This window comes from Ornithodoros turicata, chromosome 1, assembly GCF_037126465.1.
Source record: "Ornithodoros turicata isolate Travis chromosome 1, ASM3712646v1, whole genome shotgun sequence".
In the NCBI taxonomy this organism is placed as follows: domain Eukaryota; kingdom Metazoa; phylum Arthropoda; class Arachnida; order Ixodida; family Argasidae; genus Ornithodoros; species Ornithodoros turicata.
In genome coordinates this window covers 113,276,615-113,294,564 of record NC_088201.1, presented here as the reverse complement: position 1 = coordinate 113,294,564, position 17,950 = coordinate 113,276,615, and the positions used below count along the sequence as shown (strand labels likewise).

The following is a 17,950-nucleotide window of genomic DNA, read 5'->3' as shown; positions in this document are numbered from 1 at the left end:
AGAAGTCTGGCAACGCCACTGATGACAACCATATGCAGGGCCTCCAGGTAGCGCCACCCGTCGTGGGAATGTGAACGTGAAGCGAACAGGGGAAAACGTTGAGGTTGGAAGCGGCATAGGCCATCGGAAATGCATGGCATGCGAATTTGGTTTGCATCACTTTTTTCTACCAATTGATAGCATTCGAAAAAATGTGGATAAAACTTCAGGCGAATGAATATCAGTCTGCAAAGTTGATACGCCACAAATGTCATCGTATACAGAGTGTTCAAAATTAAGCTTTCACTAGCGCTACGCAAACACAGCGATCACAGGAAACCGGATGATAACTTTACGCTACTTGTATAAGAAACAGGTGCTGCTAATTATATATCACCTGTTTCTTACTCAAGGAACAGAAAAAATAGCACCATTTTTCTTTTGTTCGCCTATTTATAAAGTGCTAGTGAAAGCTTAATTTTGAACACCCTGTATTCGTACGGCGCAATCAAAATGTGCAACCTTTGCTAAATTCACCCTGTACATTTGCACCAGAGTGTCTGCAACATTCACTGTACGCAACTCTTCTCAGAAAACAATGTTTGCTTTGATGTAGACCGTAGGAGTGCGCATGAGGTAAAGCCTACACCGTCATATTTGCATTTGCAACACTGTTGCTGTGAACAAACGATATTTTCGATAGGTTGTGGTGCAAATGCAGTGACATGCCGAATCAAAGCTAACTCTGCAGAACAGGTAATGCGTTACGGGTCATATTGACAAAAGGGGTGAACTAGAAGGTTTTCATTACGGCCAGGCTTACGCACGACAGCACAACTTACATTGCTGCTTAAATTTCATACGAGGATGCAATTGTACTACAGTGAAGGGTTTATGCAGAGGCATCTTTCATGCATTGTAGGAATGCATGAATGTAGGAAGTGTTCCACCCCTGTGTAATTATCCAAAATTCACCAACTTGCACCCAATGTGTCTGTCAATCTCTTTCTGCAAATAATCTTGCCTACTTCCACTAACATATTTGCTGAGACAGTTTGAAGACTGATAAAGATTGGTAAAGTGAATACAGTGGCATACATACTAAAAATAATATCTGAAAGTTTTAGCTCATTAAATTTTCTGGTCTACCCAACTCTACACCACTGCTACACCGTCAGTTCCGCGACAACTCAAAGTGTTGTGCGTCAAAACATTTTTAATACCACTGTTAGAAATGAAGTATATGAGCAAGAACAATCAGAGCAAATGCAAACGGAAGTGTGAATGATGATGTAAAGCTTCAACAGCTTTTTCATAAGCGTGAGAAAAATTTCTGCATATGGCATATAGCACCGTGGCGCACACTTACATATACCATGAGGCTGTGTGCATAGGCCGTGGCATAACGCTATGACATTGGAGGGCTATTTATACTTAGGGGCTGTCCTTTTAGAGATTGATTTTTCTGGGAGATAAAAAGGGCCAAAAAGAAAAAGATAAATGGGCGATGTCAAGTTGCCGGTTGTTAGTAAATCAAGTGGAGTGATCAAGGAGTGATATTAAATGGTAGGAGCAACTTATTTATTTAAATATGGTACACAAGACTTACGTGCACAATACTGCATTTGTTTTTGACATCTTGCGCCAAGTGTATCAAGCAGTGAACGTTATTAGGCACGTGGTGATCGCCATATAGCTTTGCGAAGGTAGACACAAAGTATCGTAACAGAGCATCACGTCTGCATATTTTAGGCACAAAGCTTTGTTGGTCAGCAGATGCACAGAACAGTGAAGCGTTAAGAAGTGTGCATGGAGAGTTGTGCTCAAGCAGGTCTTCAGAACAACAGGTCACGTGTATAGAAGCAGGAGACGGAACTGGCCTTCCACATATCGAGTTCTATACTAAGGAGCGTGGCTTTCTTGCGAACTCATGTGGTATCTCATTCCGAAGAGTGACATTTCACTCTGAGAGCTTCTTCCTGTCTGCTGACCACAGCGCACAGGACCTCTTGGCCCGTGAACCCAAAGATTCAACAGCTTTCTCATGACTCCTAGACATAGGATATGCATGTAGGTCATTGGAGCTACAGCGATACAGTCAATGCTAAGGTCCGTTAGAGCTGTTGTCCCAAGATGGTGATCATCATCCTGCTGTTGACGAAAGGTAGAATCTGTTCGCAGCGGTGCATCATTTCTCAAGAAGCAAATTCTACCTTCCTTGTAATCAGTCTCAACAATGCATTTTGGACACCCGGATCGTACATTGTGAGACTTAATTCAACACACAAATGATCCTGTAGGTGTATCGCAAGCTATGCTCTCAGGTACAACGCTATGGTGCCTGCCATTAAAGGGATAGTCGCATCCGGAAGCGTGTTCAGGAAATGTTATGGTCATGTTCCCTGTCGTTCATAATGTACGCCGGCAAATTTTATCCGCACAAATCCACTTGGTTCACTCAGAAACGATTTTTAAATGTTCGCGCTTCCGGCGCACACTGGATGACGTCACCCGGATAAACCAACCATAAGGAGGCGCTCCTTTTCGCCGAGTTCGGTGTGTGTCTGAGCGTGCGTCTGACCCTTTTTCTTGTTGTCTTGTCGCATTTGCTTTGAAGTACTTTGAACCACAGCGTGTGCCCTAAGATTTCACGCCGTTGACGTGCGATGTCACAGCCAGGAAACCGGTGCTACGTGCCCGGGTGCACAAAGACTTACAACGCGAATCCTGAGCTTACATTTCACCGACCTCGCAATGGCGAGACGAAACGAAAGTGGGAGGCAGCGATCGCCAGCCATTGTTGTGGTGTGGCCCAAGGACTGAATGTTTCACGCGTCTGTTCCTGTCAGTTTGCCGACGACGCCTATTTTGATGACGATGTATTGCAAGTTCGGCTCGGGCTACAGCAGAAACGAAAGCGGCTGAAGATTGACGCCGTGCCTACCATATTCGATCGGGAACAAGGGCAGGAACCAGTAACGGAGGTAAGTGACAATCTTGCGTGGTCACAGCTACGCTGCGATGAAAAATATCAGTTGTCACAGTAAAGATCATCGCGAACACCGGCTGGCCTCGCCGCCGATTGTAACGTCACAGTCACACCGGCTACTAATGTACAAAAACTATTACAATGATTGCAGCATCCTGACGCAATAGTACGCGTACTCTCGAAAAAAAAAGGATTGGTGTGTTGCTGCTGCTGTGCTAATGGTCGCCTGTATTCTTAGAGCTATGAGTAACGTAACACTCTCACATGACAGCGTTATTCTAATGTTATTGCAGCTAGTGGATGTTTCTACAGTTCATAGTGTAAGCCTGATGGCAGCATTCAGGGATGTGAAAACACCGCAATCTGTGTTTGGCTACGTCCGAGACACAGCACGTTGCATAAGTATTCTACTGCAGCCTTGTTGCTAATTTCTGGCTCTATTTCAGGCGGCAGCAAGCACGTCAACGGGATCAACTGGATTTGGTATGTTTTGTCAAGCCACGAAAAAATTGCAATTCTTTTTGCACGTCCCACAAAATAATGGTTATGTACGGGCCCTGAAAATTGTCGAGTTCTGTGAAAGTAATCTTGTGTGATGTGGCTGCCAGTGTTTATAACGTAATGTGGACAGGAAAATAACTGTGCCAGTGGAACAGGGACCGCAAAGGGGAAGATTTATTTTCATAGTCATTTTTATGTTAGTTATTGTACCCGCTAGGCCCACAACATATTCCTTTGAGTGTTAACACTCAAGGCCATATTTCAGATGTGGAGGTCATGGCTGAAGCAAGTGCTGGGGACCCACTTCCCACTTCACGGCGCATCTCACAAGGGGATTATCCATAAGGCTGTATGTAAACATCTATCACTGCAGTTCACTGTGCCGTAACGGGGATGCCACTAGGAGATTGGTGCACATCTTTTCTCCTGTTTTTGCACCAGAGAGAAACACAACATGCTTAATCCTTTTCTTTATTTTTTTATTGCGGCATGTGGGAGAGTAAAAAGGGAAAATATGGCACAAAGAAAAATTGGTATTTTTGACAGCTGCATACATATCTTCTCCCTGTTGCCCATGTCTTGCAGCCATTATACTGGATGGACTACTACTGGAACCTCTAGTGCCGTACCAAACAGTCAGCCAGTACGGGTTTCTCTATACCTTAGTTCCAGTTCCAGAGGAAGCCGTAAAGAAGGATGTGAGGCACATGGGAACACAAACAGCTGTTCCTTTGTGTACGTTAGGTACTGAGAAAGAACACTTATTGTGTAAAGGTTGAAACGTGTATTTGTACACAGGCACTCAGACAGAGTTTGTTGCGTCGAGCACAACTGTGCAGACTGAGCTTAGCCTTCCTCCACAAACTTCCTTGGCACTGGCTGAAGGTGTCCCAGGGGACATGAGAGGCAACGAAACTGCATCGCAGTCTACGTACCAATATTTCGATACTGGTGTGCAAAGGGCCTCAACTCCAGAGCCAGGTACAGCGCCAGATGTAGTTCCAGAACTCGATACCACGTTTGGATCGACAAGGTACGTGACTCTGATGTGCGGTTTTACAGACACCTCTAGTACCGTAGGTACCTTTAGCGTCCTGCATACAGAGGGTTTAGACAGAGTAATGGAAGCAACTGGAAATTCATTGCGTTATATTTATTGCTGAAGAAATGAAATGTTGCCTTGCGATCACAGTCCGTAATCGTTAGGTCTCTTACAGAAGGCCATTTCATTACTTCAGGTAGAAGATGAGACAAAGAATTTTCAGTCGTTTATGTAGTGAACTCCCTTTAAGTTAAAAATTGATAAATTGAAATTTATGCTTCACTCAAACACACAGTGGTTTCCCTGGTATACTTACTGTGTTGTAAAATACATTCAATGGCTCAAATTACTGCTTAGCTCAAGCAAGCTCTAATGGATACTGGGCGGGGTGAAGTTACTGATAGTTTACTGTAATTTCTTAGTGTAACCCACATACATCACCCTAAACATCATTCACAGGCATAATTTAATCTTTTACATGCAGCATCCCCGACCCACATGATGCTACACTTCATACGTCGGACATGGTGGAAAGTTCTGACGATGAAGAGTGAGTTGAATATTCTTAGTGCTGTGATAATGGAAAGAGTTGCATTGCAAACTCTGCCTTCTGCAGTGATAAACTCAGCAGCCCTCCAGGGTCCCATCATTCAAGCCCATATATGCATCAACTGTGAGTCCGTGGCCATGGGCAAAGAAACAACACCTCATATGTGCATGTCTCCTCCTTTTAGGGAGGAAGGTGAACGCCTCTTTCTTGTTGCCGAGTCTAGTCTGCGAGAGCTCCTGTCGGAATTCTTGTGCTGTGGTATCAGTGAGCTTACCACCACGATAAAGCCAAGAGGGGCATGGGTACAAGCTACGACAACGTGCAGCTGCGGCAGGAAGCGAATCTGGTCTAGTCAACCCTGGGTCGGAAGCAGACCTTTGGGCAACGTGCTGCTGTGTACGGCCATACTGTTTTCTGGGATGAACGTGGCAAACGCTCTTCGCATGTTTGAAATGTTGAGGGTGCCAGCACTGTCCAAGTCGCAGTATTACAGGATCCAGAAGGAGTACCTCATTCCCGCTGTCAGTTATGTAAGTATGCCATCTGCATGAAACAGCCAGTACAAACTCAGCACTACTGCACATAAAAGGCAATATTGTATTGCCCATATTTTGCCCTCTTGATGAGGAGCCACAAGAATGAAAGAACTCGGTTATCGAGTCCCCTTCTAATGGACAGTATACTGCTTTTTCCGCAATAATCCAAGGTTTATCAGACTAGACAGAAGGAACTCCTTGGACAGCTGCAGCCACGTCCCCTAACCATTGCCGGAGATGGGAGATGTGATTCTCCTGGACACACTGCCCTCTATGGAACCTACACCCTGCTCGAGACCACTGCCAACCGCATAATACACTTTGAATTGGTCAAGGTACTGTCTTCAGTTTTTGCTTTGCTCCTCACTGTTTCAGAGGAACTTTGGAGAAGGCTAACATCTACCACATGCTTGCTGTTTTGCTTATGTTTTTGTACAGGCAACCGAGGTATCGAGCAGTAATGCCATGGAGAAGCATGGGTTACAGAGGTGCCTGGCATTCCTTGAATGGAATGATATGGTCGTAGACACCCTTATTACAGACAGACACACTGGAATCAAGGCGATGATGAGGGACTGCTGCCCCCAGATAAAACATCGCTTTGATGTGTGGCACGTCGTCAAAGGTGCCTATACCAAGTGCATACTGTTATGGTTTTCCTGGGGATAATGACAACGAAATTGATGTTCCCAGGGGTAAAGAAGAAGCTATTGGCACTTGGCCGCTCATCAAGCCATCAAGTGGTGAACTTGTGGGTTGATAGCCTCGTTCGCCATGCCTACTGGTGCCCAAAGACGAGTGGAGGAGACGGCGACCTATGTCTTGCAAAGTGGATGTCGGACCTCAACCACATTGTGGACGTCCATGAGCATGATGATCCCGTCTACCCAGTTTGCTACCATGGTGCGACCTCGGAACCCCGCGAGTGGTTGAAGGAAGGTAAGCATTTCACATTGGCATCCACGTCTTTTGCAGCAAATTTGTCCTTCTTCATTTTTTTTCTCTCTACGTGAATACGTCTTTGCTGTCAATATGAGGGGGCAAACTGGCCATCTTGCAACATGATTTTGTCGACTTGACTACTGGACAGAGGTCAACTGGAAAAGTTTCATTTGATAAAACAATGCTCATTGAATAAAACAATGGAGTGCTATGAACGACACGGGTTGTTCTTGCATGTCATGGCATGGAGAGGGGGCTCAGCTGAAGTGGGTCCCAAAACTGTCTAAGTTTTGTTTTGCTCATGGGTTACATTTCAGTCAAGTGGATATTATATCGTGTAGAGCTACAGCAGAGAACCGCAATTAAAACTGGAGCACGGAACACAGACAACCGTGTTCCGTGCTCCGGTTTTAATTCAGTCATGTACCAACAGGCCCATTTCGCCATTTCGAGGAGAACAGCAAGTTGTGCACGTATGGATGAGTGCAGAAAAGTTATTCTGGATTGACGTTGGAAAAGCCTAGCTACAAAGGCGAAAGAATAGAATGAGAGCAAGCAGAAATCAGGTCGAAGTATAGTAAACTGTAGTGGCGGGCAGAAATGTTGGCTTCACCGTTTGAGAAACGAATCTCAGCTTGAGAAACCAGTGGGGGCGCATGGGGATGGCAGAAGCGTAGAAAAGTAACACAGTACTAACGTCATTCAGTTCCAGTATGACCAGAAGATCACAAAGGGGAACAATACGTGTTACTATGCTCATGAATGCATCTCGTGGGGAGACGTTTGCATTGATGCCCACGACTGGCATGCAAGCGTTGGTCATTGGCAGTGCACTCATAACATCCTTCAATAACATGATTCTCGTCATCATATATGGAACGTACATGTTCATGTACGTATTCATGTCAAACTCACGGTTGTGGCTTTGCTTCTTCTCTGCTTCTTTTGCAGACAGTGAAACTTACAGGAAGGTCACAGACATTATTGCAGCACCTGCCCTGCTCAAGGACATCCCTCAGCTGTCCTCCCAAGACCAAACGTACGGTCTGGAAGCCTTCCACAGCGTCATGCTGCACTTCACGCCAAAGACATTTTCGTTCCATGATGAGGGAATGCTAGCCAGGTATTAAATGCATGGGCGGGCCTTTCGAAGGAACATTGTAACATCATTATTCATGTTGTAGGACACAACTGGCCGTACTTCACTATAACGAAAATGCCGACCGTGCGCAATTGGAAAAAGAGGGGTCCAAGCAGTACCGCCTGAAGCCTTCAAAGGTTAAGAAGGCATGGCTTGTGGTACCTGTGAAGGAAGATGCAACGTACGGTATGTACCTGGCAGTGGTGCGCTGAACATGAGTGTATCCACGGTCATGAGTACAGGATGTCCATCTTTTTGCTGTAGATGAAAAACTTCACAGAGCGATAAAAGGGATGTGCATGGTGCTTTTCTCGTGCCCGTGATAAAAAGAAAACAGCTGGTGCTTGTTCTGTATCACCTGTTTCTATCAAAACTACCACAAAAATGGTGTTGGTTTTTTTTTTCATTGCTCTGTTCATGAACTGTTCATTCCCCATTAAAAACAGAAATAGAAACTTTATACGGCGATTGGCCTGTGAGATCATGTTGCAATTATCTCCTTCAACAGAATATGCGACGGCACTTACAGCAGAGGTGTTACGTCGCATCAAACAGAAACACAAAGAACCACCAGCAGTGGAAGCTCGCCCAGCATGGTCAGCCTCTTATGGTGAAAGGCCAACCTTGGAAGAAGCTATGGAACGTTTTCAATCAAGGTATGTGCATGCCCCAATTTTGTCTTAAAAGGTGGCATATGATTAGACTCTGAAGTTTTAGGGTTTTTTTTAAACCCGTAGTATGCTGTATGTGGTATGCCTTGGAGGAGCGTTGCACAAGACTTTGAAATTTGATTTGCTTATTTCAGGTTCCGGAAGTAAATGTGGCTCCCTACTGGCAATAAAATTTGACAGCCGACCAGGATGCACCAGCCTTGATTCCAGCAACAAAAACGGCCCTTTTCAGGGCCACCCAACTTTTGCCACAAGAGGCTGCGTGCAGATGACCCTTTCAGAGGAACATTATAGAATGATAGCCTTATTGATTTTTTACACACCAAGAACATGAAATAATATCTGTTCCTTCCTTTCTTTCAGGAGCAGACACCTGCAACACCAGGGAACGTAACCACAGTGGCTGCCCACAAAATGTATCCTAACAAGGAATAAATGTCTACATGCTACTACAGCTTTTTGAGATTTTGTATTGCAGTGAAATTAAGAGGAAAAATGTGCTTTGTCAATGAGCTGCAGCTGCTTTTGTTATCCCCTGATTCCAGGAAGAGGAAAACAAAGGAGAGACTTGCATAGCGTATTAGTACACCAGATATGGATCTGCCAACATGAACCCTCCGAACATCCCTGTGGCAGCGTACCTGTAACCGCCCAGACTTCACACCAAATTAATGTAGAACCACAGCACAACACAATAAAATAGCTTAGGTTTATTTGCCTCCCATACATAATGGGAGGCAAATAAACCTATGTTATTTCGTTATTCCCACTCCGTCATACTCCACTGTACAATAAATCAATACAATTATAAGGTCATTCTTTATTCCCGTCACTACACCGCATTGACAATCTACAGAGTTCAAAATATTCCCACCTCGGCACTAACTTAGTCCAGTACAGTCTGGATTTGATGCCAGAGCTAATACTGCCACGTGTAGTAGTTTTTGCTGTACAGATGGGTAGACAGTCTGTTGACTGCAACTGGAGATACAGAGTGACAAGACAACACATCCCCCACACTGGAATGACGAAAAGACGAAAATTTTGCTCACATAGGCACACTTGGTGTAAGTGAGCCCTTGGTCATCCCCCTTCCCTCCCATCAGAGGTTTAGGAGGATACTACTGGTGTGTGGTGTACGGATAAACCTATCCGTAGGCAGGTATGGGAGGCAAGGGGGATGACCAAGGGCTCATTTACACAAAGTGTGCCTATGTCAGCAAAAGTTTTGTCTTGGCACTACATGTCTCCAGTTCCAGCCATCAGTATGCACCAGCTTGTCTCCCTTGTCAAGACACCCTTGCTTCAATGGTCCTAACGCTGATAGCCTTGATAGGACATAGATGGGAACTCCCTCCTGATGGCTCGGACAACGCATCCAGGAACCTGTCGTCTGTTCCTTGGACCAAGGTATCCCCAGACCCATCTCGTGAATGACGAGTAGGCCGTGAACCTCAGGCAGCTGGAAAAGACAAATCCACATGACATTTCTTTTTGTTTAGCAGTATATCTTGTGGGCATTTGTATACCTGCTAAATCTCTCACAGTGTTGGGAAGACAATGGCCAGAACAGAAGAACAGACACTATCCCAACCTTGGAGTTCAAAGCCTGTGCATTCCTTTCTTAGTTCCGGGGTCTCCCGCATTTTGAATGTGGAAGGTTGGCAGGTGTGCAACATAGTACAACAGAAAAATGGTCCGCCTCTTTTAGGATGAACCTGATTCCAACAGCTAACTCCCTCCCGAACCAGCTTCCCTCCAATTCCGGCAAAATCCAATTTCTCCCCAAATATATTACTCTTACATTCTTCAGTAACATGCTCCCCCCCTTTATTGGCACCTCAAATGCTTCTGTTTTCAGACTTGTAAGACTATCCTTCAGAATTCCCACTGGATATCTGTCAATCAGGGTTTTGTGTTGCCAATCAGGCCATGGCTAACTGGCATAATTGAGAGCATGTCGAGACTAGCTGAGGCGACTGTGTTGCTTCACTTTTCCTAATGGAATTGTTGGACCAGGATTCTGGGTCGTTCCACGGCTGTCGGCCACGCTTATGATTTATGGGGGACAAACTTGTGGAGGCCAAAAAGCTGCTGAGAATAGCCGCCCTTTTGTATACAACCCCTGTCCACTTTAGGTTCGACAATTTGCGTAACCAACAACACCCGACTAGCACCCGAGTTTACCTTTCCGAATCTTGATGGGAGGTCATTTAAACCGAAAAAAAATCATTACGGTCGTAGTCATAGCAAACGGAAGAGCACTGCAGCAGGCTTACCTGTGGTCCTGGGGATTGAGTCGCCAAAAAGGTTGATCATAGCGGCAGAATTGAGGCGCGTACACCACTAGAAGCTCCCTACGGAGGCAGATGTCCCTGAGCAATGGGTGTTGTGTTATGCACTGCACGGCGGCACTGTTGCACATTTCTACCACCCTGGCAACAGAATGGCAACACAGGCGCTCGTCGGGCTCCTGTGGGTCGCAGACTCCACACAGACACCTGCCGACAACAATTTCAACATTCTAAACTGTTTCGCACATCCGACGGCAACCATGCAAAGAGATACGTCACCTGAAAATGTCATCCCGCGGGTTAGCCGCAGCCACATCTCGTGCATGGTCTGCGGGTTCCAGAGGCATTGGGACCGTAGAGTATGGGTCATCATCCAGCATTAACTCGTCGCCGCTACCACTTACGTATTCGTCTGAATCTCCCCCAGACAGAGAAACATCACTCTCGTTTTCAGACTCCATGTTTGCTACCTTCGCCTTCGCTTCGCGATCGCCGAACAGGCGGAACAGGCGCGCGGCTCGCATTTACCCAGGGCGCGCGCTGATTGGCCTTATCCGGGTGACGTTTGCTCCCACTTTTAGAGAGCGAGGGCGCAAGGATTCCGATTTCCTTTTCATCGGATTGCGCGAAAAGTACGCCGCGGATCGAAATGGTATTTTCGGGCCCATTTCAGTGGTCGGCAAGGAATTAGAATTCGCATTAGTTTCGAAATTGACCTCGGAGAATGCGACTGTCCCTTTAAGGGTAATGCCCTCCTCCTGCAGGTCCTTCTGGCACGACTGGTGCCAGAAATTCGTTAACTGATGTAGGTTTCTTGTCGACTGAGTACACACCCGCCATAAATATTTTGCGGCTGTTTCCCACATTTGGAAAGCACTGAATGGGCCGTAGCTGACTCCTTGAACTCTTGCTAATTGGCAGCCCGTCAATGTTTATGATCATCAGAATAACTGGTGGCACATCAGCCACATTATCTAGAACTGCGTGAAGGCCTGCTGATACACCGAAATTGCAGTACTTGCCCTTTCCCATGGAAATCATTGTGTCCCAGTGGAGCGTGGAGTTCGTAAAAGCGCTCGAGCGTTTGCATGTTAGTCTGAGTGGCACGGGTGCGTCCATAAAAGCCCAAACGCGAAGTCCTTCGAGCAAGCTGTTGTCCGAGTACGACTCACCGAGTGAAAGCTGGAAGTGCTGGCAGCGCCACGCCATGGGCAGCTCGGTGACACCTCCGAGTTGTTTCACCTGGCCACTGCGTACTGCCGACGTCCGATCGCCACGTTAGCTGGTGAAAAAGTGGTGACGTTATGATCACTTGAAGACCCACTAGAATATACTGGATCATTGGCTTGCGATTCGCCCACAGATGTACAGTCCACAACAGCGTCTAACGCTGGCGTATCACAGTGCGTCGATGTTGTTAGGGGGGGGGGGGGCGTCATCACCAAGAACAGCAACCCAACGTTCGCTCTGCCAATATGCTGTATTGTACGAGTAACACTTGTCTCTCGCTTTATGCGTTTTACTGAGGCAACATCACACACAACACGAACTGCTTAGACAAACTTTCTCTCATACTAGGTTTGCGTCTCCAAGTTTCGAAAGTGTCCCGCACGGAGTGTACACTATACTAGGCCCTGGTGTACTAAAAAAAAGTACACAACAAAGATCAATTTTGACGCCTCAATGAAATGGCCGAAATAGGCAAAGAAGAAGCGAAAATACTAGTAAGTCATCCTAATCCGCATCTGCATCGCTTGTTGCGCTCTCGAGCGCCCTGGAACAGGGGAAGAAAACGACGGAGAAGGTAAAAAAGACGTCTGCGAGGGAAGCAGCGGGAAGTACAAAATATTCAATTTTTTAATGAGTCAAGTATTGTAATGGGCGTGATGAGAATTTTGCATGTTATTTATGAAACATTGAAGACCTTATGCTCACTGAAAAAGTATTGCCCCGGTGTATGCATCGGATATGGCACGTCCAGGTACATATGTACTATATTTAGTAGATCAGGGCCCTGTCCCCAGGGTCCTGTTACTCATTGGAAGTTGGGCTCAGGAAGTACTCCTTCGTTACAGTGTTTCCTTTGCTTTCTTTTTATTATATTGGTAGGAATCGCACCTAGTAGAGTTTATTTTGAGACGAACAATTATCCCTTCATATTCACATGTTTCCTTACTTGGTAATTGAAAGGCATCTGACCGAGAAGACGACCCAGGTAAGGAGGAAGACGCATAATTCGCTTCACGAGGTGCGGCAGACGATGGGCATCATGTATTACATGAGCTAACGGATGAGTTTCAAGAAGAGGAAATCACAGGGAATGTATAATGACGAAATAAACTAAGAGAGATGCCGTACGGCTAATTTTGGGGGCTAAAAAAATAAATGTTCATCTTCCAGAAGGATTTCCACATGCGCTGTAGTATTTTTGACAACTGTTAGCTCAAGATGATCATCGTGCACATTTTCCCGTTTCTCTACAGGGTCCAAAGTAAATTATAGCGTCAAGCATGTTTACCTTTTTCACAACCACTGAGCCCTGATGTACTATATTTAGTACATGACGCCATCTTCTATAGCCAAGAAATAGTAACTTCGTGTTTTGTATTTTTGGGTTCCTTGAACGGCATAGAAACCAAATCAGGTCGAAAAAAAATTCAACTGAATATTTAAAAAATTCGGGGCCGAAAGGGTTAGTTACCCTGTATTCACACGAGTCAGTTTTCTGCCGGCTGACGCTCAGGCGGCAGAAAACGTCACCGCTCTCTGGTGCCACGTGACCGGCGCTCTTCGCCACGTCACCACTTTCTGATCTCCGGAGCGGCAGTCGGAGGCAGCCGGATATGTTGTCCTCCCGGCACAGATTCTGACGACCGACGGCGTCTGCAGCCGGCAGAAGGAGAAGGTGACGCAACGGATACTTATCCCGCTTGCTTTTTATTTCATCAGGATTGCTCTGCACGTGTCCCATACAACGGCATTCACTGTACTATGGCCAATTCTGAACTGGAACGCAAACGATGCTTGGTTTTACCGCGAAAGTGGTGGGCTTGGTTTTACCGGCGCAGGAGCTTAGGAACAATTATGCAATCCATAGATAGATGTCTACAATGTAGTGTTGCATAGGAAGCTTTTTCTCTACGGGAGGCGATGCAGACACGGAATACAAAGCATGAATTTTATAAACGCGGATATTTATTTTGCTGTACAGACGTTGACTACACATAATCGTTCGCTTGCACCTTCGCAATACATGTATAAAAACATAATAATTCGAAGCTACTCATCCTACCGAAAGGAGAATAAAATTTGATTTAATTTAATTAATTATTTACTACGCGTAGCTCGACATCACAGCTTCATCGCCAGTCCATCACTTGTCGGCACGCTGTCGCGCCTATATTGGTGCTCAGCATCGAGATACGCTTCATGAGTGGAAAATAAAACCGAATGTGACAACGTCCGTTCTCAAAATACTCACACAGGCGTTTGGGTTGTCCACACGGAGATTTGGGTTCATGCTGTTTTACATTCCGTAGCGCTTCTTCGGAATCTATTCTTTGGCCCATATCTTGTCCCGTTTCTCACGTGAATGCACCCTGAATCATCCACAAGGAGTCCAAGTGCAATAAGCTTTTTCTTTCATTGATCCATCCTTCTTACGCTAGACACAGACAAAATGCACGCGCGAATACAGAAGGGATCGGAAAACTGACAGCCGCGGGGAAAATGACTCGTGTGAATGCTAGAGAACGAGCGGGCGTCTTCAGACTCGTAGTGACCTTGTTTATCTCGGATATCCTCTCACTCCTGCCCGACTTGCTGCCGGCAGAAAACTGACTCGTGTGAATACAGGGTTATGCAAATAAATCATCTGCCATTACTGTCCCTCACTACACAAGCAAAACCACAAAAGTAATATCTCACGATGATATTTTTTTAGTTTTCGTCGTTTGCCCTGCAGCAATGTATTCGTTTCAAAACGGTCGAAAAAACAGGGTGGCAAAAATGAAGTTGAGGTGATGATGATGGCCCTCATGTCGATGCCCGCGTGAATGAGGTACAACACGGTCTGCGCGACAGCACAAAATTAGGTGTGTTGTCAAAGTTTGAAAAACTAACGCAGACATCATTGCTCAGCGCATTAAACGTATGAGAAAATGAAATTCGTTTGAAACATATCGAAAACGACGATGCCCTGGAAATAGCTTTGCCAAGAGTTATTTTCAAGCAAATAGTAACAGATATCACCTCACCAAACAAAAACCTATGCTGTTGCAGAAAATTCAACAATTTAAAACGGGCCATAAGGAAGATGTTTACGTGTTCGTAAGCATTAATGTACGCTTAGGAATTTTGTTCAACCAGGGGTGCTGCGAGCCTGCTGTAAAATTGGCAATCTACAGAAAGGAGTGATGCTCCTCAGTGTAGATCGCCACTTTCTGGAGATTGCGTTTCTTGGAATTGGAAAGTGAGATTACACATCGGGAGTGGTGGTCCTCATCAATAACTAACTTGTAACTTTTCACAACTCAAATGAAATACAACAGGAAGTGCTTCATGCAGCAGCTGAAGGTGATCGTGCGAAATATATCTCAGTATTTTGAGTAGTCAGCATCAACTTTTTCTTGCCGTCTTATTTGTAACATATATTGTTCATGATGATCACGTTGTGTTAGCAATATTTGCGAGCGCTATCAAATTATAAATTCTGCTCTGCAAAACATCGCTTAATGTTCTACATTTCATGCACGCTTGAAGGTACACACTTTCTAATGCCTGCCAAAAATTACCTTTGTTCAAGCTTGTACGGAAACCCAACAGAGTGTGCAATTGTGTGATAAAAAACATGTGACGATGCGTGACTCACTTTTGACTTACTCGTTTTCACCCAAGCAGCACAATGTACCGAAAGTCGAGTGCAATAGGAGTGGACGGTATGTGTCTTATCAGTGTTCCTTAGTTTCACCAGTTTGTTCAAGGTCTTCCACCTACCCGTCCACCCCTATTGCACTCGAATTTCAGTACATTGCGCTGCTTGGGCAGGGGTGTTTGACCTTGAAGGTGAGGACGGCATTTTACAAATGCTCTGGAGAGGCATATTTGTTTTCGCGATGTGAGCACAATGTAGCTCGAAGCTGGAAAAACAGGAAGCTGAGTTCTGCACAGCAACGTAGCCTGCAACTGAACATCCTCACAAGAAAGGTCGGAGGTACACACAGAAACAGAAACATTTCTTCACAATAGAAATACTGATCCTGTCAGATGCTGAAAGTAATGCATTGCAAATAGTTATGCCTTCACCACTGCAGTGTGTCAACGAACACTTCAGTCACAAAACTTTTCACAGCATATCTGAGGCGATTCACATCCTTGGGACTGCAAAAACCATAGATGTACAGTTGTCTTGCGACGTAAAACCCAGAATTATCTATATTTCATAGATGTGCAGTATTCGACAGCAGTTCTATTCGAGCAGTGTACTTTTTCTTGGGAGCGACACCTTAACAGCAGACAGAAGGTGCCAGTTCACTTGCTCAGAGAGGTGGGGGAGTGCGTTACCAGCAGCACACTTAAGAAGTTTCAGTGTATGTGTCTGCTCGGAAATTTATCACCAATCAGCATCCCTTGAGTGGAAGCATGCGACCAGGACGGCCACGACTTCCATGCTATCTTTTCCACCAAGATCAGCAAACACCAGCTTTGAACAGTGTCAGTGTGCTTTTATTTAAATAAAAAGTTGGAAAAATAGTGGGTCACTCTCGGGTAAATAAAATAAAATAAGGAAAGTCAGGGGAAGGTTGATGGTGATAATTTTGCAAGCACAAGACACCGAAACTTCTGTCATGTGTTGTTCTCTGTCAGTGCACTTGTCCACGCGTCGGAGCGAGCGAATGTTCCCACTTTCGCCTGCTGCTAGGGTTCTACTGCAGAGAAAAAGTACGTCGATAGCTTGTGTATAGGTAGAGATGTTCGCCGATGCCGTTTTTGTCGGCGGCGGCGGCGGCGTGAATCGGCGAGCCGGCGGCATCATCGCCCGCGACGTCGTTCAGCGCAGACTGGCGGCGGCCCATCCGCGCGTCAACCTTATCTCCATGGCATGAACGAACGACATTTTAGCGACAAAGCAAGCGAGCTGGTGTCATACACCCAATGGTTCGTAATTAAGCGTGAACACTGATCAGGAAGATCCCCCAAATACAACTAGTTCACTGCCTTCATATTTAACGAACTGTACTGTGAAATGCAGCCTCGTTCTGAATTTGCAATATATGACGTACACTGCCATGCGGTTTTACGCCCCACTGAATTGTTAGAGCCTGTATCAATGTGTTTCCAAGAGCGAGTTTACGTTTAGTTTTGAGACTTAACGCCTTCCACATGGACATCCCGTCCTAGATAGCTTCTGTTTGAGGATACGAACCTTAATCCCACACATTTGATGTCAGTGCTTCAATGTAACAATCTCTCCAGAAAACACAACACACTGGTGCAACTCGGATTTATTGAAGGTAGAATGGCAGGTAGTAAGAAATTTTAAACAGCAAATGCAAAACGTACACAAAACAGATTACGCAGAATTAATGCTCCAGATCACTAAAGAGTGTGCACAAAATACAGGAGGCCCATTGAGTCACACTACATAATTATGCATAACTTTATGTCATGCAAAAAAAAAGAAAAAGGGGAAACACCATGACCAACCCATACACTGCTGACCTCCATCCCCGAACAGGAAACAATCATGAAGTTGTATTAAACCTCATCGCGAACCATGCTCCAGATCCAAGTGTGCAGACACGCAACAAACACGCAATTGTCAAAGTCTCCAAGAGCACAGAAGCCTATCCCTCGGTGGCTATTGCCTTCCCGAGGCACTGTTTGCAGAAGTATGGTTGTTCACGGATAGTCGTCTGCTTTGCTGTAGACAATGAAGTATCCACAAACACGGTAGGCCGGCATTGTATAGTGTCCTTCACCCTAATAGATTTCGCCGAAATGCAAGAGTATATAAACGGAATTGGAATGCGCACGAGAAACGTACCTATTTCCATCAGACACTGCTCACACGTCCGGCGAGAAGCAGGACCCTGAGCGAGTCCCCCCCGTCGCCGGATCTGTCGAGACCACTGCGTTACCGCTCAGGTTCTCCAATGCCGTGTCTCTCTCCTCCCTGTTACTGTTTTGTGGTTGTATTTGTTTGTCAGTTCGTACCTCCTTCCCTGGTCATCCTCGTTTCTGGAATAGCTATACTGGTCCAAACTGGTCACAACCATACGGTTTTGGAAATGCGCGATGTACTGG

The 17,950-nt window shown here is 45.6% G+C and overlaps 1 long non-coding RNA gene across 1 annotated transcript; it reads left to right on the top strand.

Moving 5' to 3' along the window:
- Positions 1–2,841: 2,841 nt before the first annotated feature.
- LOC135368076 (uncharacterized) lies at positions 2,842–3,784 on the top strand. The gene is made up of 3 exons (XR_010414660.1): positions 2,842–2,963; positions 3,415–3,451; positions 3,735–3,784. It is a non-coding gene; the product is annotated as an uncharacterized LOC135368076 (long non-coding RNA).
- The last annotated feature ends 14,166 nt before the right edge of the window (positions 3,785–17,950 follow it).